Genomic DNA, 24,188 nt, shown 5'->3' on the forward strand with positions numbered 1-24,188 from the left:
TAGTCTATTCTATAGTCCAGACTATAGTCTATTCTATAGTCCAGACTATAGTCTATTCTATAGTCCAGACTATAGTCTATTCTATAGTCCAGACTATAGTCTATTCTATAGTCCAGACTATAGTCTATTCTATAGTCCAGACTATAGTCTATTCTATAGTCCAGACTATAGTCTATTCTTTAGTCCAGACTATAGTCTATTCTTTAGTCCAGACTATAGTCTATTCTATAGTCCAGATTATAGTCTATTCTATAGCCCAGACTGTAGTCTATTCTATAGTTCAGACTACAGTCTATTCCATAGTTCAGATTACAGTCTGTTCTAGTAAATCTATTCTTAGTAAATTAAAATGTGGTTCAAATCTTTAATCGTATATAAACTCTAGTTTAAAACACCCGACAAATAATATCTGTATATAAATTTTAGCTTTTCTTTGTCTCAAATTATCTAGACATTTTTCTATGAGTTGTAAGATGATACTTTATTTATCCTTGTCAACCCAATATATTTATACATACAATTTATTATCAATAAACTAACATGGATTTACAACCCAGTGGGAAATTAAACATTGTCAAAAGTGATTTTTTTCATAAAAAGAAGCATATTACAAAACTTAAGGTTGCGCTGTTGCAATTTTGAATGTGAAATTGCTTAAAATATGTCAAAAAGGAAAAAAACAAAAACATTAGCTATAACAATTTCCAAATGGTTAGGCAGATAGCTAGCATACTGCCAACTAAAGCTACTTGTTAGTTCGTATATGTATACAATTTATGAATTGTTGTAAATCCAAATATCTCAACTCGACAAGTCTCTGTTGCTTTAAGTGAACGCTGAGTGTGTGTGTGTGTGAGTGAAAAGAGGAAAAGTAATCAACTTGATGCTAGTATTTTATGCAAATTTTCTTTAAAATGCAAATCAAAATCATCATATAAAATACGAGTGTTCGTGAACTCTGCTACTCCCACTTCCACTAAGCTTTTCAATGCAAACAAACATTTACAGAAATCTCTAGACTCGCAATAGCAAATGCAGATATTGAAAGTTAAGATTTTTGACTTGTGGGGATTGTTTCATAAGTGTGAGGTATTAACTTTATATTGTTTTATTTCTAAGAGAGTACTCATAAAGAGCTCTTTGCCTATAGACATTTTTAGCCATGTTGTTAGCTGATATAGATATTTATTATTTCAAATTGTCTGTATGGTTCCCGAAAACACAATTTCGTCCGTGTAAATTTTCCTTTCTCAATATTCACTTTGATCAATATTTCAATTTTACTTGACCTATATTCTATCTATTTTCCTTTTAAACATAAACTTATAATACAACCTACGCTACACTTATCGAAAATAAAAAATATATACCCAAAAATTCCATCACCTGAAATGTTATTATCTAAATAAAAGCAAGGACTACATATGACTATAGTAAATATAAATTCAGTTGATTCCGACTATTTTATACTCTACTCCTATTTTTTACTCTATGATTTTAGAGGAATATGGGGTCTAGATTAAATAAGGAACGGATTACAACCAGTTCGTCTGCAGTTTTTAGCTGCAATAAAATTGGAATAGAACTGAACTAGTACTGAACTAGAACTGAACTAGAACTGAACTATAACTGAAATAGAACTGAACTAGAACTGAACTAGAACTAGGGATGCCAAACGGGAATTCCCGATTCCCGAAAATCCCGGGATTTTCGGGATTTGAAAGTACCGAAAACCGGGATTTTAAAAAATGAAATCCCGGGAAATTTCGGGATTTTAAAATCCCGAATTTTTAAGTATTTTTCCGCTATTTTATACATTATAAAGTACTAAATAAGAGAATTTAAAAAGTTTTTGGACTTAAGATGACTCTACTAACTTACAAGCTGAAATATCAAAAAAAAGTAAGAGTGCTATATTCGGCTATGCCGAATATGCTTTTCTATAAACATCGGGGTGATATTACTCATCAAATTTACTGATAGGACCTTATATGAGAGGTAGGGTGAATCATTGACCGTTTTTATAAAATTTTTCATAATTTTTTTAGACCAATTTTGGTTCATACACTTTCCGGTAGGAAGATTTACGTTCCTATACAAATTTCTTAGCTTTTAGCGAGTAAGAAACTTACTTATCTCAAATTTCATCTCTACACTCGTACTTGTAAGCCAGTAATGAGCGTTAAAGTATTTATCTGGATGGGACCTTATGTAGGGGTAGGGTCAATTATGGACCGAAACACATAAAACTTGGTAGAGAGATATTGACTCGCATGAAACATATGTGTATCATCGCTATACTCGTATTTTTAAGCCAGTAATGAGCGTTAAAGTCATTTTTTTAACGGGACCTTATATGGGGGTAGGGTCAATTATGAACCGACCCACGTAAAATTTGGTAGAGAGGTTTTGGCTCGTCAGGGATTTACGAATATCAAATTTCATTGCTATACTAAATAGGCAATGATACTATCGGATATATAAAAATAGCAAGTACGAAATTATAGGCGGGCGAGGCCGACCATATAACCCCATACACCAGTTATGAGAGTAAAATGTAATTTAGTTTTCATAATAAAAGTATACCTCGCCTCCGATATATTCTAGCACTTTATTGTTAAAAAACTATTTTTCTGAAATATGCTTGGGGGAAGGACGCCATCATATGAGTCGATCCTCATAAAATTTGGAGGGCGAATTTACGGTTACATAAAATGTTTTATGCTGAATTTCATTGCGACAGTTCTCTTTTTAAGCGAATTGTGGACACTAATTCTTTTTTAAAGCTGTGTTTTGTATGGGGGCTCGGATCAAAAGCCCGATCATTTCAAATTTCATCAGCGTATTTCAGGACAGTATAAAACAAAAGCACTACTCCGGAGAAACCCAATATACCATTCCTACTAAGGGTATTAAAAGGGCAATAAATAGGCATTGATACTATCGGATATCTATAATGGAAGTCAACCTGTCATATGGCGAGAAGATAATTCCCTTGGTTAGTGAACACGGGGTATAAGGTGGAGGAGATATAGGTGCAGTACAGGTGCTCTATGTAGCCTCGTATGGATCCCCATTACACATACTATTTAAATATTATTTGGAAACCATTGTAAATTTGGATATCATGGGTATTATTTCAGGTTTTTATTCTACTATTCAGTGCCTGGGATGGAAAGATTTTTATTCTAAGTATGTACTTTGAATTAATTTGTTTTTCTTTTCACAAAATGCTTATTGGAAAGTAAACACCTACTAAGAGTATTCATATTGCAATATGAAATAAAACATTTTATTTTTGTCGGTAAATTATTAAGATTTTTTGAATTTTTTTTTATATTTTTCGGGATTTAGAAATCCCGAAAATCCCGGGATCCCGATATCGGGATTCCGGGATTTATTTAAAAATCCCGAATCCCGGGATTTCTAAAAACCAGTCCCGATTGGCATCCCTAACTAGAACTGAACTAGAACGGAACTAGAACTGAACTAGAACTGAACTAGAACTGAACTAGAACTGAACTAGAACTGAACTAGAACTGAACTAGAACTGAACTAGAACTGAACTAGAACTGAACTAGAACTGAACTAGATCTAAACTAGAACTGAACTAGAACTGAACTAGAACTGAACTAGAACTGAACTAGAACTGAACTAGAACTGAACTAGAACTGAACTAGAACTGAACTAGAACTGAACTAGAACTGAACTAGAACTGAACTAGAACTGAACTAGAACTGAACTAGAACTGAACTAGAACTGAACTAGAACTGAACTAGAACTGAACTAGAACTGAACTAGAACTGAACTAGAACTGAACTAGAACTGAACTAGAACTGAACTAGAACTGAACTAGAACTGAACTAGAACTGAACTAGAACTGAACTAGAACTGAACTAGAACTAGAACTGAACTAGAACTGAACTAGAACTGAACTAGAACTGAACTAGAACTGAACTAGAACTGAACTAGAACTGAACTAGAACTGAACTAGAACTGAACTAGAACTGAACTAGAACTGAACTAGAACTGAACTAGAACTGAACTAGAACTGAACTAGAACTGAACTAGAACTGACTAGAAATGAACTAGAACTGAACTAGAACTGAACTAGAAAAGAAATAGAACTAGTTCAGTAAATAATTATTACCCCAAAAACTATTGGGATATTAGAATGAGTGTAGTGTAGTATGAGTGTAGTGGTAGCTTTGATTGTATTTATTTTCAATGATTGACTTGACACTTGGTATTTGAAGAGTCTATTTGCAAATGCTGTTTGTGGCTGCTTCCTGATGCTGTTGCTGAATTCAGTTGAAAATTATTAAAAGGGTGAATAAATTTACATTTTATTTTTTGTTCGCTATGCTGTGAAAAGAATAGATTTGAAAGAATCCTGGAATTTGTATTCCCTTTAGCAGTTATTTAGAAAATGGAATATAAAATATTTTTTTGTACACATGACATTTACAAAATGTTGTCAATGAAAAATTAACGTTTTTTTCTTTTAGTTTAAACTTGGCAGCTTGGGTTTTCTTTAATATTCAAGCTATTAATATTAATTAAAGGTTCTTATTTTGTGCATAAATTTCTTTCAATTTAAAAGTATTTTGGGTTGAATTTTTTTAAGAGACAGTTTTTTTAAGGGAACTTTTAATTTGGCTTTGGGTTAAAAAATACTTTTATTTAAATCAAGAAAATTTAAAAATGTTAATTTTGTTTGTTTAATGGTTGGTTTTCTCCATTTTTGTGAAAATTGTTTGTTTGTTGGGTTTTCTATGGAAAACTGAAAGTCTAGCTGGTAGCATTGTTTGTGCAACATTTTAAGTAAATACTCATGTTATTTTTCAATTTTATGTTGCAAAAACTGCTTTCATTTTTCTGCTATAAATGCCAAAATCTGCCAACATATCAAAGGAAAAGAGGAAAATTTTAAGGCTTTTGTTTATTTTGTACAATTTTGCCATTGAAGTGAAAGAATGGCTTTTGGTGGAAAAAATATATTTGCATAAGACAAATCTAAACCCCAAAAACCGATACAAAAAATGTAGAAAACGTCAGTCTTTAAGAAAACTTTAATGTGCATTTTATTAATAATTTTCAAAAAAAATTTACTTATTATCATATTTCTCAAAAAAAAGCCCAAATTTAATAAAAATACCAGACATTTTTATCCATTATATTAAAGTTTATTAAAAGCACTTAACGAAAACAAGAAAAATTTTAATGGAAATGCGTATTAATTTATTATTGAATTATATTTGTTAAATAAAAAAAAAAAAGAAATTGAAAACAAAAATAAAAATAAAAACAGAAACAGAAATGTTTAATTTATTGCCCCCAGAGGAAGAGTAAGGAGTTTACATCAATTCCAATATTATGACATTGATTAAAATGGAAAATGTTGGCAAATTATGAATATTTTTTCTTTCTTATTATGCTCTCACTCCTTTTTAAATGCATTCAACTCAAAGCTCCTTATTATAAGAAATTCCTTTTTTTTTTGTTTGCCATATATCCTTTTTATCCCTTATAACGACATACTTTCGTGTTGCCATAAATCCTACAATAAAAGCTTAACCAACTGAAGCTGATAAATGAATGTGACAGTGAAATTATATTTTGAAGATGGTTGGCACTACGACTGCTTTCAGCCTTTAATATACTACTGAACAGCACTTCATTTCATTCTATATTATTTGTACAGCAAAGAACTTTATATTCTGCGGAATAACTTATTTTGACATAAAGGAAAAGAATAAATATTAATAAATTGACCATTAAATTTGGCCAAGGCCAATCAAATCAGTCAATATTTTCTTTTAAAAAGATAACGGCCAAAAAATAAATGTTGGTGTTAATTAACGCAAATTTTGAAATATTGTTTTTTTCCAATTCAACAAAAAGATATTTTTTTTGTGTGTTCACTTAGCTGTTTGCCTTTTGTCCTTTTTAAAGCTTTTTCATTTATTTGCAGAGACAAGAAAGAGTCCTTTTAACGAAATTGAATATTTTTAAAATAACTTTATTCTTTATTTGTGACAGTTAACAATTTGTATGTTTTTTCCAGTTCTAGTTTAGTTCTAGTTCAGTTCTAGTTCAGTTCTAGTTCAGTTCTAGTTCAGCTCTGTTCTAGTTCAGCTCTGTTCTAGTTCAGCTCTGTTCTAGTTCAGCTCTGTTTTAGTTCAGCTCTGTTCTAGTTCAGCTCTGTTCTAGTTCAGCTCTGTTCTAGTTCAGCTCTGTTCTAGTTCAGCTGTTCTAGTTCAGTTCTAGTTCAGTTCTAGTTCAGTTCTAGTTCAGTTCTAGTTCAGTTCTAGTTCAGTTCTAGTTCAGTTCTAGTTCGTTCTAGTTCAGTTCTAGTTCAGTTCTAGTTCAGTTCTAGTTCAGTTCTAGTTCAGTTCTAGTTCAGTTCTAGTTCAGTTCTAGTTCAGTTCTAGTTCAGTTCTAGTTCAGTTCTAGTTCAGTTCTAGTTCAGTTCTAGTCAGTTCTAGTTCAGTTCTAGTTCAGTTCTAGTTCAGTTCTAGTTCAGTCTAGTTCAGTTTAGTTCAGTTCTAGTTCAGTTCTAGTTCAGTTCTAGTTCAGTTCTAGTTCAGTTCTAGTTCAGTTCTAGTTCAGTTCTAGTTCTAGTTCAGTTCTAGTTCAGTTCTAGTTCAGTTCTAGTTCAGTTCTAGTTCAGTTCTAGTTCAGTTCTAGTTCAGTTCTAGTTCAGTTCTAGTTCAGTTCTAGTTCAGTTCTAGTTCAGTTCTAGTTCAGTTCTAGTTCAGTTCTAGTTCAGTTCTAGTTCAGTTCTAGTTCAGTTCTAGTTCAGTTCTAGTTCAGTTCTAGTTCAGTTCTAGTTCAGTTCTAGTTCAGTTCTAGTTCAGTTCTAGTTCAGTTCTAGTTCAGTTCTAGTTCAGTTCTAGTTCAGTTCTAGTTCAGTTCTAGTTCAGTTCTAGTTCAGTTCTAGTTCAGTTCTAGTTCAGTTCTAGTTCAGTTCTAGTTCAGTTCTAGTTCAGTTCTAGTTCAGTTCTAGTTCAGTTCTAGTTCAGTTCTAGTTCAGTTCTAGTTCAGTTCTAGTTCAGTTCTAGTTCAGTTCTAGTTCAGTTCTAGTTCAGTTCTAGTTCAGTTCTAGTTCAGTTCTAGTTCAGTTCTAGTTCAGTTCTAGTTCAGTTCTAGTTCAGTTCTAGTTCAGTTCTAGTTCAGTTCTAGTTCAGTTCTAGTTCAGTTCTAGTTCAGTTCTAGTTCAGTTCTAGTTCAGTTCTAGTTCAGTTCTAGTTCAGTTCTAGTTCAGTTCTAGTTCAGTTCTAGTTCAGTTCTAGTTCAGTTCTAGTTCAGTTCTAGTTCAGTTCTAGTTCAGTTCTAGTTCAGTTCTAGTTCAGTTCAAGCTCAGTTCTAGTTCAGTTCTAGTTCAGTTCTAGTTCAGTTCTAGCTCAGTTCTAGTTCAGTTCTAGTTCAGTTCTAGTTCAGTTCTAGTTCAGTTCTAGTTCAGTTCTAGTTCAGTTAGTTCAGTTCTAGTTCAGTTCTAGTTCAGTTCTAGTTCAGTTCTAGTTCAGTTCTAGTTCAGTTCTAGTTCAGTTCTAGTTCAGTTCTAGTTCAGTTCTAGTTCAGTTCTAGTTCAGTTCTAGTTCAGTTCTAGTTCAGTTCTAGTTCAGTTCTAGTTCAGTTCTAGTTCAGTTCTAGTTCAGTTCTAGTTCAGTTCTAGTTCAGTTTCTAGTTCAGTTTCTAGTTCAGTTCTAGTTCAGTTCTAGTTCAGTTCTAGTTCAGTTCTAGTTCAGTTCTAGTTCAGTTCTAGTTCAGTTCTAGTTCAGTTCTAGTTCAGTTCTAGTTCAGTTCTAGTCAGTTCTAGTTCAGTTCTAGTTCAGTTCTAGTTCAGTTCTAGTTCAGTTCTAGTTCTAGTTCAGTTCTAGTTCAGTTCTAGTTCAGTTCTAGTTCAGTTCTAGTTCAGTTCTAGTTCAGTTTCTAGTTCAGTTCTAGTTCAGTTCTAGTTCAGTTCAGTTCTAGTTCAGTTCTAGTTCAGTTCTAGTTCAGTTCTAGTTCAGTTCTAGTTCAGTTAGTCAGTTCTAGTTCAGTTCTAGTTCAGTTCTAGTTCAGTTCTAGTTCAGTTCTAGTTCAGTTCTAGTTCAGTTCTAGTTCAGTTCTAGTTCAGTTCTAGTTCAGTTCTAGTTCAGTTCTAGTTCAGTTCTAGTTCAGTTCTAGTTCAGTTCTAGTTCAGTTCTAGTTCAGTTCTAGTTCAGTTCTAGCTCAGTTCTAGTTCAGTTCTAGTTCAGTTCTAGTTCAGATCTAGAACATCCCCGTAAATGTATATTTATTTTGAAGTTTAATCCCCATTAGACTAAAGATTCCTTTAATCTCTTTTTAATAACATTTAATTTCTCATTATAATATTATATCCTTTTTAATAGTTTATTAGCACGAACCACACAATTAGTTTACAAAATCTATTAAAAATAAATAAATTTTAAATAATTTTAAGTTAAAAAAATTTCTAAAACTTTTTATAGTAACTTTTTAAGCAACATATTAGTGCTTGTACTATATAAAGTAATTTTAAGCAAAATTGTTTATAAAATTTAACTAATAAATATTTTGAAAATATTTTATCTTTTTAGGTATGTAACGATTTATGATGAAGATCTTCATTCTATATATAGGAATATATAAATTTACATATACATATATATACAATAATAGTAAGTACATACAACAATATAAAATCTACATAAATAATTAAAAATATAATTTAAATATTCAAGAAAACCTTGTAAAAAACTCTGCAAAACTAATAAATATTTGTAATTAATGTATCTACACATACATACACTTAGTGGTAAATGTATTTACAAGTTTCTAAGATTTTCAAGCTAAAACTAACCATATGTTTACTGGTAGATACAAGCACACATAAATAAATAATTAAAACTAAAGGTAATTACATCAATTCTTTTGACGTGATGAAACTAAAAATTATAAAAATAATAAATCGTAAAATATATATTATACGTATTTATTAAAGTACATAAAGGTACTCATGTATAAAGATGATGAGTACCTAGATGATTAAAAATTCCAAGTTTGTGAAGTTTATCTTGAGTAAAATTACAACCGGAATGATGAATAAAATCCAAGCACCGTTAAGCGTAAAAGTAAACATTAATTTAGCACACACACATCAAAAGAAAGAATGAAAAAAGTTAAGAAAAATTGTATCTAGAACATCTTCATCATACTTAAGATTTTAATTGTATTTACATATAAAATACCTACATGCCACAACATGTAGCCTCATCATAGATATAAAGTTGTAAAGACAAAAGGTATAGATGATAATAATTGTGTGTATAACATTATTATCTATTCAACTGTTGGTTTCTTTGGTTTGATATCATAAATAGTTTTGAGTTTTTCTTCATATTTTCTTTTTATCTAATGAGGAAATTAATTATCAGTTTATACATCTTGAAAATTTCTGCAGAAAGAAAAATTGCGTTTATAACCAACACAATCATCTGATTATCAAAAGTGATAATCAACTTGAATAAAAATGTTACACCGTTTCTGCAGTGCGTAACGTAAAAGGTGTAGAATTTTGAATCTTATACCATACAAACAAACTAGTATGACAATTTGTGTTTTTATGTCGAAACCATATACAAAGACATTCTACAGGAATTGATCGATTCCGAAACAATTGAGATTTCTGCAACTAATTCCACCTTTTTCCCTTAAATACATTTTTTTAGGAAAAGGTGTAGCAGCAAAATATAATACTGATAGACGTTTGTAGTTATTAGTATAAATAGTTGTATTAATGTGTAGATGACACGATAAGTTTGTTGGAAAATTTATAACGGTTCATCTTGTAAATTCATTTGTGTGTAAATGTAACCCAGCAGTTCTACAAAAACCTTACAGTTCGGATGACTGTTCTAGTTCAGTTCTAGTTCAATTCTAGTTCAGTTCTAGTTCAGTTTTAGTTCAGTTCTAGTTCAGTTCTAGTTCAGTTCTAGTTCAGTTCTAGTTCAGTTCTAGTTCAGTTCTAGTTCAGTTCTAGTTCAGTTCTAGTTCAGTTCTAGTTCAGTTCTAGTTCAGTTCTAGTTCAGTTCTAGTTCAGTTCTAGTTCAGTTCTAGTTCAGTTCTAGTTCAGTTCTAGTTCAGTTCTAGTTCAGTTCTAGTTCAGTTCTAGTTCAGTTCTAGTTCAGTTCTAGTTCAGTTCTAGTTCAGTTCAAGTTCAGTTCTAGTTCAGTTCTAGTTCAGTTCTAGTTCAGTTCTAGTTCAGTTCTAGTTCAGTTCTAGTTCAGTTCTAGTTCAGTTCTAGTTCAGTTCTAGTTCAGTTCTAGTTCAGTTCTAGTTCTAGTTCAGTTCTAGTTCAGTTCTAGTTCAGTTCTAGTTCAGTTCTAGTTCAGTTCTAGTTCAGTTCTAGTTCAGTTCTAGTTCAGTTCTAGTTCAGTTCTAGTTCAGTTCTAGTTCAGTTCTAGTTCAGTTCTAGTTCAGTTCTAGTTCAGTTCTAGTTCAGTTCTAGTTCAGTTCTAGTTCAGTTCTAGTTCAGTTCTAGTTCAGTTCTAGTTCAGTTCTAGTTCAGTTCTAGTTCAGTTCTAGTTCAGTTCTAGTTCAGTTCTAGTTCAGTTCTAGTTCAGTTCTAGTTCAGTTCTAGTTCAGTTCTAGTTCAGTTCTAGTTCAGTTCTAGTTCAGTTCTAGTTCAGTTCAGTTCTAGTTCAGTTCTAGTTCAGTTCTAGTTCAGTTCTAGTTCAGTTCTAGTTCAGTTCTAGTTCAGTTCTAGTTCAGTTCTAGTTCAGTTCTAGTTCAGTTCTAGTTCAGTTCTAGTTCAGTTCTAGTTCAGTTCTAGTTCAGTTCTAGTTCAGTTCTAGTTCAGTTCTAGTTCAGTTCTAGTTCAGTTCTAGTTCAGTTCTAGTTCAGTTCTAGTTCAGTTCTAGTTCAGTTCAGTTCTTGTTCAGTTCAGTTCTAGTTCAGTTCTAGTTCAGTTCTAGTTCAGTTCTAGTTCAGTTCTAGTTCAGTTCAGTTCTAGTTCAGTTCTAGTTCAGTTCTAGTTCAGTTCTAGTTCAGTTCTAGTTCAATTCTAGTTTAGTTCTAGTTCTGTTCTAGTACAGTTCTAGTTCAGTTGTAGTTCAGTTCTAGTTAAGTTCAGTTATAGTTATGGCCCAGTTCTAGTTTAGTTCCAATTCAGTGCAATCAAGTATTTAAATATTTTATAGAAAAAGGTCCTTGTCTCCTTCTAAAACTATTGGGTTTCTAACATTATGACATGTGTGTTTGTGGGTTTTTTTAATTCCCTTTAAAATTATAACATTTTTTGTATCTATTGTTTTTTTTGCTGTTGTTGTACTTCTTACGTTAATTAATTTACAGCATTTTTAATGAGCAGATTTTATAAATTTATCATGAATTTATAACGAATATTGCCGGTAGCTACAACTTACTCCCATACGTAAATACATACCTATAGAACTGACTCATTTTCTTTTCTTAATTGTATTTTTCTGCACGAAATATTTTGAACTTTAGTAAATTTAGATTGATGGCGTATATTATTTGAAAGAAATTCTCATGAAAATGCTTAAAATAAATAAAACATTTTATATTTTAGTAGAAGAATCAAGAAGAAATCAGTTAAATTATGAAATTAAGGTTTAGTTTATTGTATATGAAAGAATCGAATTGGAAATATAGGGGTCCCTTTATTTTTATAAGATTTTTATGTGTAAAAGTTATCACTTCAAATTCTTCACTCTTCTGGGATCTTGGCGGAATTATTGATAATGAAATTGGTACTTGGTTAAAGGTTCAAGTTAAAAGTTAAGGATGAGCACAGGAAAAAAACAGGATCCCATTTTGAAGGCTATAGTTTGCTAGAGATAAAAAGTGATTCTGATGTGATTGTTATATTACTGAAATACCTTATTTTTTGAGTGTTACGAACAGTAGCATTCTTCCTAACTTTTACTTAATAATATTTGTTTAAGCAAATAGTAGAAAAAGTAATTTTACAAGTGCACACTTACACTCTATTGTTTTAATTAAACTTTGATCAATCAAGTGAAGTATTTTGTGCACAATAACATGTGTTTTTGTTTGTTGTTGGTATTCCAAGTGTACTTACTAGAGAGTGCCTAGTAAGCACTATGGGGCTTTAACAAGTTCAAATATGTATGTATAAGTAGTGCACTTGCCATCAAAGTGCATAAAGTTTATGTGCATACAAGTGAGTGTTAATACAAAGAAACAATAACAGCAATTGAAAATAAACTATATGTATAGTAAAATAACAAGAGGCAATACAACAACAACAACAACTACAACAACTATTTTCATGTTACTGACCATCGGACATTATCACGTTAACTTTACGAGAGTTGACGCTACGCATCGTTAAGTATTTGATATAGAAGAATAAAGCTTTAAAATCGCATACCTATAGACATTCAAACAAACCCTGCAATTGTGTGACAGTTGTCCCAGATTAGTGACTTAATCCATTGCTAAGGGTTAATCTTGATTAAAGTATAAGCTTACACTTAACCTGGGAGGAAGTCTATTTACACTTTTAGAGACTACAACGAAACTCATTTTTGATGATAAATAGACTACTGATTCTATCATAGATTACTTCTGGTGCATTATGTCAAGTGTCTAAATTGTCTACACCCTAGATTACTTGGGACACTGAACTTATTCCCTAACTTAATATAAGTGCCAAATGTTTGATCAGTATAGTATAAAAATTCGGCTTTAGTTTAGAGTAGGAATACATTGACTCCTTGCAAAACTGCCTGACACACAGAAACACCAAAATGTATGTATTATATCGTTGGGTGGTGGTCATGGCGAATCATTTTATGCATGTGCATTCACTCAATAACCAAACATCAGCACAATGGACACACATTTAAGCCAACAAACGTTGGCCATTTACACATATATGTAGTGCATTCGTTTGGTGAGTGTATATTTGTGGAAGGAACCTTACAATAACATGGTAGTGTTACACTTCAGTTAACCTCAAGAGCAAAAAAAAACAACAACAAGAAACACAAAAACTTCAATAACTGCAAATGCATAACAAAAAACTACAAGAAACAAAACAAAGCATACAAACTGTTAGTGAAAAATCATTGAAACCCATAAATGACCATCAGCTAAAACACCAGTAACAGCAGCAGCAGTAACAGAAGTACCAGCCAACCGTCTACCAACAACAACAACGTACAAACACTACTAACATTTGAAACAACTATCAAAATAGTGGCAGTTGTAGTTGGTAGACATCTACAATAAATAACAATTACCTAAACTACTCAATTTACTAACAAAATATTACACCATTTCCATTTATTTTCCTGAACATTTTAGGATTCATTTGCATTTATTTCTTGTTTAGGATTCGGTATACTGTGACTACTACTCACTTAAATTCAAGTACACAGAGGGAAAAATAAATACACACGCCAGGTACCAAATTGACAACAAACTGTTTAAAATTTTTCAATACCATCCGTTGTCAAAGTATATGCATACGTAAGACAACACTATGTAATGTTGATAACATTGCAACAATTCATTAAATTTTATACACGTCCGTTGTCTAAATGTTAACAAACGTGGTAAGCTCACTATCGACAAACAAGCCGTTGCCTATGAGCTTAACATTTAGACAACGGATGTGTATATGTTGACAACATTGCGTTGTCAACATTACATAGTGTTGTCGTATGTATGTATATACTTTGACAACGGGTGTTATTGAAAAATTATAAACTCTTTGATGTCAATTTGGTACCAAGCGTATATATATCTTTTGCTCTCTGTGTAATTTTCACAGAGTCAGTATGTGTTCTCTTAGGACTGACGTCTTTGTGGTTTCTAAAGAATGATCCTATCTATATACAGTTCGGACTCTAAACGCTCTCAAGGTTAATATCCACCTAAGCCTAATGTTACCCTAAATCTTTTAAAATGAGTTAGAGAAATCAAAATTTTGTCAGAAATAAAGACCTCCGATCAAAAGATTAAGATACAGAGTGTAAATTTACTTTAAGCATCTAAAAACACGTAGATCTTTTATCTCACGTGGATATCGGTAGAATGAATAAAAAGGAGTTAGAAAGATCATCTCAGAAATGACCAACGGAATCAGTTAAAAAACTTCGTTCTAAATATGGATATAGCAAAACTAACCAATAGAAAGACTTATCGACTTCTACTGAACTACAACAGAAAAAGGTTTCCGTTATAAGTCGTCTTACGTATGTATGTACATGATTAGTCCCTAACATGTATTAGTACCGACATATTTAAGTCCATGATTAGTCTCTAATAATTTGTGTTACACAAAACTGAAAGACTTCTCTCGACTTTTACTGAACAACGACTGATAGATGTCGCCTCTACAAGTCGTCTTAAATACGTATGTGCATGATTAGTCCCCTACTTATATTAGTCCCGACATACTTAATTTCATGATAAGTCTTGAATTTATATCATAAACTAATAAACAGTAATCAAAAGATAATTAAACAGTAATGAAAAGATAATTCCCAAAACACGTAAATCAAACCCAAGAAATAAAGTAGGCGTGACCACGATATAACTGCCCACATTTTTTGTAAGGTAAAATCTTTAAAATTGAAAAGCTATAAAGTCTAAAAATCTCTCTTTTATATAATTGCCACTAATCTCGCAACCGATCTCGTTAGAGTACTATGAAAAGTTCAAGACAGCTTTGTAATCCTACAAGACATACACCATGGATGATCATCTGATCAGACAAATCCTGTATAAGTGATTCAATTACCATTTCAAGAAGATGACAACCCGTTTAATACTGGTATTGACCTGATAAAAAACTGCAGGTTTATATCATACGTTATTTCGTTTGAACAGACTAGTATTCCGATGTCATAGGCTTTTAGACATATATAGGACACTACCTCAGACCAACACTACCTCAGACCAGCTTTTGGAATATGTTAAGCACCACAAAAAGAAAATCCCAAGGAAAATACTTTTAACCCTAGAATGAGCATTTTAGGATCCTGCTCCTCCTATATTTCAACTTTTGCACATGAGATTTGGAGACTGCACTAAAATTCCCAATTCCCTTAGGCAACAGTGTAAACTAAAAGTTAAAATATTTAATGTATTCTGTTGGTCATTCAACACTTTGTGTGTGTATGACAAATCTAAAATTTCAAAGACTTTTTGACAACATACACACTCCTCCCTGTACTCGGAAAAAAACAAATCTTCAGCATCATCATTATTAACATTGTCATAATGATTATTTTATAACATATAATCTTAAAACAAGTGCAAATAACTGAAGACTTTAGAGACTTCTTTTTTTGGGATGTAAACTAGTTTTTGATTCTTCAATTCGATGCGATTCTTTTCAGAAGATCTATTGAAGATTACACAGACCGACAAATTTTTAACCCTGAGCCCTGAGCATACTGAGGATTAAGCTGAATCCGACTGCTACTCTTAGATATGGTTCTAACAATGTGTCAAATCTTAAGAAACTTTCTTAAAAAACGTGATCTTCCCTTTGCTCATCATGAATTGATTAAAAAAATTGATTAAAAATTGAGACGTCAATCAAACACCTAAGCATTTAAGAAGTAACCGGAGCAACTACGTACTATTCTAAAGTTTTGGTTGTAGTAGGTTGAATTGATGGCAGTGTAGTATTTGAAGGATGCTAATCGGGATAGCCTAGTGCTTATGTTCAGCGGTTGACAATATTTCCAATACTTATACTAAAACGTATCGCTTTCTTAAGTCTTGCCAGAATGATAAAGAACATTTTTTGAAAAAAAGTCTAAATTATAGTGAAAACCTAACACCTGGAGGTTCTGCAGATATAATCGAACATCAGCAATGACGACATAGGCTTTTGAAAACTTTGAATACATATCATCAGATTTTTTCGCCTAATGGACTGAAAATAAGTTAGAAATGTGCTAAACAATAGCCTTTCGATGACCATGCCCACTTAATAGATTTCTATTTAAAACTTCAATGGAAATCACACTAAATTGTCCTAATTTTTGCATTAGTGCTGGAATATAAGTTCAGTTTTCGAAAGTGTTTATTAAATTTAAACATAGAGGGCGCTGTAAGCAATTAAACACCTAAGCTTTTTAAAAATTAACGGTATATAACTTTCGCGTGTTTAAAATCACTCCTTTCTTAACTTATTAACTACAACTAATTTATGTTATTTCCAATGAAATCATTAACTATGGGGACAACCTGATTTATGACACCTTTTTCTTCAAACTCAGTCCAAAATTTTATTTCGTTATATAAATTTCAAAAAAACTTGTTTTAATTTTTCGACAAGACAAAAGAAAAACTGAAAACAGTGCATTGAAACCATAGTTTAAAATGCAGTTTTTTTTTCTTTAAAAAACCAACTAAAAATAGTAACAACAAGAAAAATAACATAAAAAGTAACAAAAAAAAACTATTAAAAAATTGTATTAAATAATGCATTGCATGTCTAACTTTATTGTCATCTCGCTAAAACTGAAAAAAAATACACCACTGGGAAATATACACTACTGGCAGTTAGTAGTGTGACTTTAAAATTAAAACTCTTTTTTTCTAGTTTTGTGTTTTTGTTATAATTTTTTTGTTTTGGTGTTTTTTTTTTTGGAGCTGCCATGCAACGCTGACTTTAAAGAAAATTTTAGTGCTAAAACCAACTTTAACAAGTGCGGCCATAAAAACTACAGATCAGTTTAAAACGCTTAAAGACATCCAAAGTAATATTTTACCCAACATTTAGTAGCAACAAAAAATCTTTAAAAAAAATTTGTTAAATTATTAAAAAGAAGTGCGTTATTGTTAATTAATAAAGTTTAAAAAAAAAGTTTTCCTAAAGGTGGTCTAAACCCCTGCTATTAAAATAAATTGGTCAATTAAAAACACCACAAAAAAGAAAAAATATGAAAAAATTGTTTAAAACTAATAATTATTATTAAACATTGTTTTGGTTTTTTTTTTTCTTATTTAATATTCATTGTTATTAGTTCGTTTACATATGGTTAAAAACAACAACAAAAACCTTGTCTAAATATTGTTAAAATAAATTTGTTTAAAAACGCTTTGAACAATACAAAAATATATACAACTAATTAGCATTTAATTTAACACTTTCCTTTTATTCTATTTTTTTGTAGTTTCTGTTAGCAAATTAAAAAAAAAAAAGTTTAAACAAAAACAATGTGCAAATTATAACCAGTGTTTTCAATTATTTCATTTTGTGAATTGAGAAATTTCAGATTCTTGCTAGAAACAACTTAGACAAATAAAGTTCAAATAAAATTATACATTACAAAAAAACATAAATATCTTTTGATATACCGAACAGAGTTAATATCGCAATGTTAAGCTTCTGCCCGATTTGCCGATAGTGGCTTAATCCTTCAATCATTTAAGGGAGATCTTTGGCAACAAGTTAAAAGTATATATATTTCTTTATACCTCTTATGATCGAAATTTTTGCAACCTTTGACCTCAAATCAATAGGTATGGAATAGGCTAGGTAACTGGCCAATAACAATGAATCACACCAAACCACTTTCAGGAAAAATTACAAAAAAAACAGTCCCAATGAAAATTTATCAAAATTGTACATACATTTCAAAATTTTCGAATTCGAGTTTCCGAACGCTATTTACAACAAAAAGATCTGCATTTCTCAGTTCTAATTCAATTCTAGTTCAGTTCTAGTTCAGTTCTAGTTCAGTTCTAGTTCAGTTCTAGTTCAGTTCTAGTTCAGTTCTAGTTCAGTTCTAATTCAGATCTAGTTCAGTTCTAGTTCAGTTCTAGTTCAGTTCTAGTTCAGTTCTAGTTCAGTTCTAGTTCAGTTCTAGTTCAGTTCTAGTTCAGTTCTAGTTCAGTTCTAGTTCAGTTCTAATTCAGATCTAGTTCAGTTCTAGTTCAGTTCTAGTTCAGTTCTAGTTCAGTTCTAGTTCAGTTCTAGTTCAGTTCTAGTTCAGTTCAGTTCTAGTTCAGTTCTAGTTCAGATCTAGTTCAGTTTCTAGTTCAGTTCTAGTTCAGTTCTAGGTCAGTTCTAGTTCAGTTCTAGTTCAGTTCTAGTCAGTTCAGTTCTAGTTCAGTTCTAGTCAGTTCTAGTTCAGTTCTATTTCAGTTCTATTTCAGTTCTAGTTCAGTTCTAGTTCAGTTCTAGTTCAGTTCTAGTTCAGTTCTAGTTCAGTTCTAGTTCAGTTCTAGTTCAGTTTTAGTTCAGTTTTAGTTCAGTTCTAGTTCAGTCTATTTCAGTTCTAGTTCAGTTCTAGTTCAGTTCTAGTAATCAGTTCTAGTTCAGTTCTGTTCAGTTCTAGTTCAGTTCTAGTTCAGTTCTAGTTCAGTTCTAGTTCAGTTCTAGTCAGTTCTAGTTTCAGTTCTAGTTCAGTTCTAGTAGTTCTAGTTCAGTTCTAGTTCAGTTCTAGTTCAGTTCTAGTTCAGTTCTAGTTCTAGTTCAGTTCTAGTTCAGTTCTAGTTCAGTTCTAGTTCAGTTCTAGTTCAGTTCTAGTTCAGTTCTAGTTCAGTTCTAGTTCAGTTCTAGTTCAGTTCTAGTTCAGTTCTAGTTCAGTTCTAGTTCAGTTCTAGTTCAGTTCTAGTTCAGTTCTAGTTCAGTTCTAGTTCAGTTCTAGTTCAGTTCTAGTTCAGTTCTAGTTCAGTTCTAGTTCAGTTCTAGTTCAGTTCTAGTTCAGTTCTAGTTCAGTTCTAGTTCAGTTCTATAGTTTAGTTCAGTTCAGTTCTTCTAGTTCAGTTCTAGTTCAGTTCTAGTTCAGTTCTAGTTCAGTTCTAGTTCAGTTCTAGTTCAGTTCTAGTTCAGTTCTAGTTCAGTTCTAGTTCAGTTCTAGTTCAGTTCTAGTTCAGTTCTAGTTCAGTTCTAGTTCAGTTCTAGTTCAGTTCTAGTTCAGTTCTAGTTCAGTTCTAGTTCAGTTCTAGTTCAGTTCTAGTTCAGTTCTAGTTCAGTTCTAGTTCAGTTCTAGTTCAGTTCTAGTTCAGTTCTAGTTCAGTTCTAGTTCAGTTCTAGTTCAGTTCTAGTTCAGTTCTAGTTCAGTTCTAGTTCAGTTCTAGTTCAGTTCTAGTTCAGTTCTAGTTCAGTTCTAGTTCAGTTCTAGTTCAGTTCTAGTTCAGTTCTAGTTCAGTTCTAGTTCAGTTCTAGTTCAGTTCTAGTTCAGTTCTAGTTCAGTTCTAGTTCAGTTCTAGTTCAGTTCTAGTTCAGTTCTAGTTCAGTTCTAGTTCAGTTCTAGTTCAGTTCTAGTTCAGTTCTAGTTCAGTTCTAGTTCAGTTCTAGTTCAGTTCTAGTTCAGTTCTAGTTCAGTTCTAGTTCAGTTCTAGTTCAGTTCTAGTTCAGTTCTAGTTCAGTTCTAGTTCAGTTCTAGTTCAGTTCTAGTTCAGTTCTAGTTCAGTTCTAGTTCAGTTCTAGTTCAGTTCTAGTTCAGTTCTAGTTCAGTTCTAGTTTAGTTCTAGTTCAGTTCTAGTTTAGTTTTAGTTCAGTTACAGTTCAGTTATAGTTCTTCATAGTTTAGATCTAGTTCCTTCGTATTTTTCATGTATTTTTCGAAATTAAAAAACATTTTCAGGAGTACTTATTGAAAATTCATTTTTATTAGTATTTTCTAGAAAAATTGCGAATTAGTAATTGTTTAATCGTATAACTCAATCAAACTTAAATCTAATTGAAAACACTTAATTAATCCTAAACAAAGCTAAACAATTATTTAAAATTCAGGCTACAAAAATTAAATTCTATCAGTTATTTCTGTTTCAAAAAAATACGTGATTTTTACAGTTACATTCACATAAAAATTTGACCAAATTTTTTTTTTGCATAAAAAACAGCAAACAATTTGTTGTTGCAAAAAAAAGACAACAAAAAATAAATTTATTTAAATATTTAATCAAAATTCATTAAATTATTTATGTATTTACTTTTGGCAAAAAACTAATAAAACCAAATAAACAAGAAAAAAAAACTAACAAAATTATTTATTTTTGTTCATTGACCGTTTTACTTTTGTACAATTATTTATTTGTTGTGTACAAAAGGTAATAACAACTATTATTTATTTATAAGCAGCGGCATACAATAATAATAAATGTTTTTTTGTTTTTGTTGACCATTTTTATTTAATTTAATTTAGTTTAATTTTTTTGTTTTGGTAAACATAATGGTGATACCATGTCAATAGTTGTATTTGTAAAACGCCAGTATTTTTAATAATTTAATTGCAGTTTTTGTATTCATTCATTTACACATAACAAAACACTAGAGTACACGAACTCGTAACACTGTGCAGCTGTTGCAGCAAGTTTACATACGTCGACAGTATACTGTTGGCTCGTTGTAAGTGTTTGGAGTCATATGGTGGTTGTTGCACGTATGTTGGCCTGTTGTTCGTTTGTTGTTCATTCACCAGTTATTGAAATTTAAACATGTTATCACGTCGCGGTTTATATGATGTGGAGCAATCGACTCGACGTTATGCAAAGGTAACAACAATCAACAAACATATTCATTATAGTCATATACATACATACACTCATACTGGGGAATACAAACTATATAACATTTTGGCGTGTGTTTTTGCAAACAAAAAAAATTATTGGCATAAAAATTATTATTAACATTAAATTTAAAAAAAAATACTAAATAGTATAAAGAAAGCTAGTTAGAAAATAACACACACACATGCAGTTGGTTATACAACAATTAGGAAAATTGTATGGTTTGTATTCAGACCAATTAAAATTACCAGTATGAACAAATTGGTTAATTAAATGTATGTCTGTGTGTGCAGTTTTTTATATTGCAAATTAAAAACAGGTAAGAGTGTTATATTCGGCCTTACCGAATCTTAAATACTCAGCACCTAAACTATTAATTATAATTATTTTATATACATATCTGTTCTCTATATTAGCTCCTATCAATTTTTGGTTCTTTTTAAAGCGGAGCAGGATCCTATATTTTTTCATAACCCTTTTTCAGGAAGAGGGTTACACAAAAATGTTATCTCCCTAGAACCACTTCTCAGGGCCGCACAGTCAATTTAGGGTTTTTTATTTGACAAGTAGATTAATATATTTAATGTTATGACCGACCAATTTTTTGTGGTGTTGCAAAAGAAATGACAAAAGCAGTATACCTCTCATTGAGACAGGTATGAAGCTTGTCAGCTGAAGTGTGTTAATTAAATGTGTAATAAATAATTTAATTTTATTGGATTTTTTACGAAACATTGCATAATTTTAGGATCTGATATATAATGATATGTGTTAGGTAGTTATTTAGGTAGTTAGTTAGTAGGTTAGTTAGTTATTTAGTTAGTTAGTTAGTTAGTTATTTAGTTAGTCAGTTAGTTAGTTAGTTAGTTAGTTAGTTAGCTAGTTAGTTAGTTAGTTAGTAGTTAGTTAGTTAGTTAGTTAGTTAGTTAGTTAGTTAGTTAGTTAGTTAGTAGTTAGTTAGTTAGTAGTTAGTTAGTTAGTAGTTAGTTAGTTAGTTAGTTAGTTAGTTAGTTAGTTAGTTAGTTAGTTAGTTAGTTAGTTAGTTAGTTAGTAGTTAGTTAGTTAGTTTAGTTAGTAGTAGTTAGTTAGTTAGTAGTTAGTTAGTTAGTTAGTTAGTTAGTTAGTTAGTTAGTTAGTTAGTTAGTTAGTTAGTTAGTTAGTTAGTTAGTTAGTTAGTTAGTTAGTTAGTTAGTAGTTAGTTAGTTAGTTAGAGTTAGTTAGTTAGTTAGTAGTTAGTTAGTTAGTTAGTTAGTTAGTAGTTAGTTAGTTAGTTAGTTAGTAGTTAGTTAGTAGTTAGTTGGTTAGTTGGTAGTTAGTTAGTAGTTAGTTAGTTAGTTAGTTAGTTAGTTAGTTAGTAGTTAGTTAGTTAGTTAGTTAGTTAGTTAGTTAGTTAGTTAGTTAGTTAGTTAGTTAGTTAGTTAGTTAGCTAGTTCTAGTTCCAGTTCAAGATCTAGTTCTGTTGTAGTTCTGTTCTAGTTCTGTTCTGTTCAGTTCTAGTTCTGTTCTAGTTCTGTTCTAGTTCTGTTCTAGTTCAGTTCTAGTTCAGTTCTAGTTCTGTTCTAGTTCTATTCTAGTTCTGTTCTAGTTCTGTTCTAGTTCTGTTCTAGTTCTGTTCTAGTTCTGTTCTAGTTCTGTTCTAGTTCTGTTCTAGTTCTGTTCTAGTTCTGTTCTAGTTCTGTTCTAGTTCGGTTCTAGTTCTGTTAGTTTGTTCTAGTTCTGTTCTAGTTCTGTTCTAGTTCTGTTCTAGTTCTGTTCTAGTTCTGTTCTAGTTCTGTTCTAGTTCTGTTCTAGTTCTGTTCTAGTTCTGTTCTAGTTCTGTTCTAGTTCTGTTCTAGTTCTGTTCTAGTTCTGTTCTAGTTCTGTTCTAGTTCTGTTCTAGTTCTGTTCTAGTTCTGTTCTAGTTCTGTTCTAGTTCTATTCTAGTTCTGTTCCAGTTCTGTTCTAGTTCTGTTCTAGTTCTGTTCTAGTTCTGTTCTAGTTCTGTTCTAGTTCTGTTCTAGTTCTGTTCTAGTCTGTTCTAGTTCAGTTCTAGTTCTGTTCTAGTTCTGTTCTAGTTCTGTTCTAATTCTGTTCTAATTCTGTTCTAGTTCTGTTCTAGTTCTGTTCTAGTTCTGTTCTAGTTCTGTTCTAGTTCTGTTCTAGTTCTGTTCTAGTTCTGTTCTAGTTCTGTTCTAGTTCTGTTCTAGTTCTGTTCTAGTTCTGTTCTAGTTCTGTTCTAGTTCTGTTCTAGTTCTGTTCTAGTTCTGTTCTAGTTCTGTTCTAGTTCTGTTCTAGTTCTGTTCTAGTTCTGTTCTAGTTCTGTTCTAGTTCTGTTCTAGTTCTGTTCTAGTTCTGTTCTAGTTCTGTCTAGTTCTTTTCTAGTTTGTTTAGTTGTTCTAGTTCTGTTCTAGTTAGTTCTGTTCTAGTTTTTCTAGTTCTGTTCTAGTTCTGTTCTAGTTCTGTTCTAGTTTTGTTCTAGTTCTGTTCTAGTTCTGTTCTAATTCTGTTCTAGTTCTGTTCTAGTTCTGTTCTAGTTCGTTCTAGTTCTGTTCTAGTTCTGTTCTAGTTCTGTTCTAGTTCTGTTCTAGTTCTGTTCTAGTTCTGTTCTAGTTCTGTTCTAGTTCTGTTCTAGTTCTGTTCTAGTTCTGTTCTAGTTCTGTTCTAGTTCTGTTCTAGTTCTGTTCTAGTTCTGTTCTAGTTCGTTCTAGTTCTGTTCTAGTTCTTTTCTAGTTCTGTTCTAGTTCTGTTCTAGTTCTGTTCTAGTTCTGTTCTAGTTCTGTTCTAATTCTGTTCTAGTTCTGTTCTAGTTCTGTTCTAGTTCTGTTCTAGTTCTGTTCTAGTTCTGTTCTAGTTCTGTTCTAGTTCTGTTCTAGTTCTGTTCTAGTTCGTTCTAGTTCTGTTCTAGTTCTGTTCTAGTGTTCTAGTTTGTTCTAGTTCTGTTCTAGTTCTGTTCTAGTTCTGTTCTAGTTCTGTTCTAGTTCTGTTCTAGTTCTGTTCTAGTTCTGTTATAGTTCTGTTCTAGTTCTGTTCTAGTTCTGTTCTAGTTTGTTCTAGTTCTGTAGTTCTGTTCTAGTTCTGTTCTAGTTCTGTTCTAGTTCTGTTCTAGTTCTGTTCTAGTTCTGTTCTAGTTCTGTTCTAGTTCTGTTCTAGTTCTGTTCTAGTTCTGTTCTAGTTCTGTTCTAGTTCTGTTCTAGTTCTGTTCTAGTTCTGTTCTAGTTCTGTTCTAGTTCTGTTCTAGTTCAGTTCTAGCTCAGTTCTAGTTCTCCTCTAGTTCGGTTCCAGTTCAGTGAGTAAAGACTCTTCCACCAAAATTCACCCTCGTTATCAATTAAAGTTAACGCAGTTTTTTTCTAATAAACACGCAAAAACTTAAAACTGTCTAAAGGTCTGCAAATATTTCACCTAAAAATGACACAAACAACAAATAAAACTGAAATAAACTCACGTTTGCCCCAATTTTAAAATGCGAAGAAAATAAGCAATTGAACGATACATGCTCAGATGTAATTTAACAAAAGAAAAAGTGCGTAATTTTTCGATGTTATATTTTTAATTAATTTTTTTTGCGTATATTAAAAATATTATTATCATTTCCAAATAATCTAAAAGTGAACTCTTATTGGCGGCTACATACTATGCCGCAACATCCGTTAATAAAAGAAACTCTATTAACTGGAAAGCATAATTTT

The 24,188-nt window shown here is 31.5% G+C and overlaps 1 protein-coding gene across 1 annotated transcript in view; it reads left to right on the top strand.

Moving 5' to 3' along the window:
• Window positions 1–24,188, top strand: part of LOC119612466 (rap guanine nucleotide exchange factor 4-like) — a gene marked incomplete at both ends in the record, with an annotated part of 111,614 nt that overhangs the window by 59,267 nt on the left and 28,159 nt on the right. The gene's annotated exons all lie outside the window — the stretch shown is intronic.

This window comes from Lucilia sericata, unplaced genomic scaffold, assembly GCF_015586225.1.
Source record: "Lucilia sericata isolate MDLA Ls3-8-SP2 unplaced genomic scaffold, ASM1558622v1 Contig001696F_arrow, whole genome shotgun sequence".
In the NCBI taxonomy this organism is placed as follows: Eukaryota; Metazoa; Arthropoda; class Insecta; order Diptera; family Calliphoridae; genus Lucilia; species Lucilia sericata.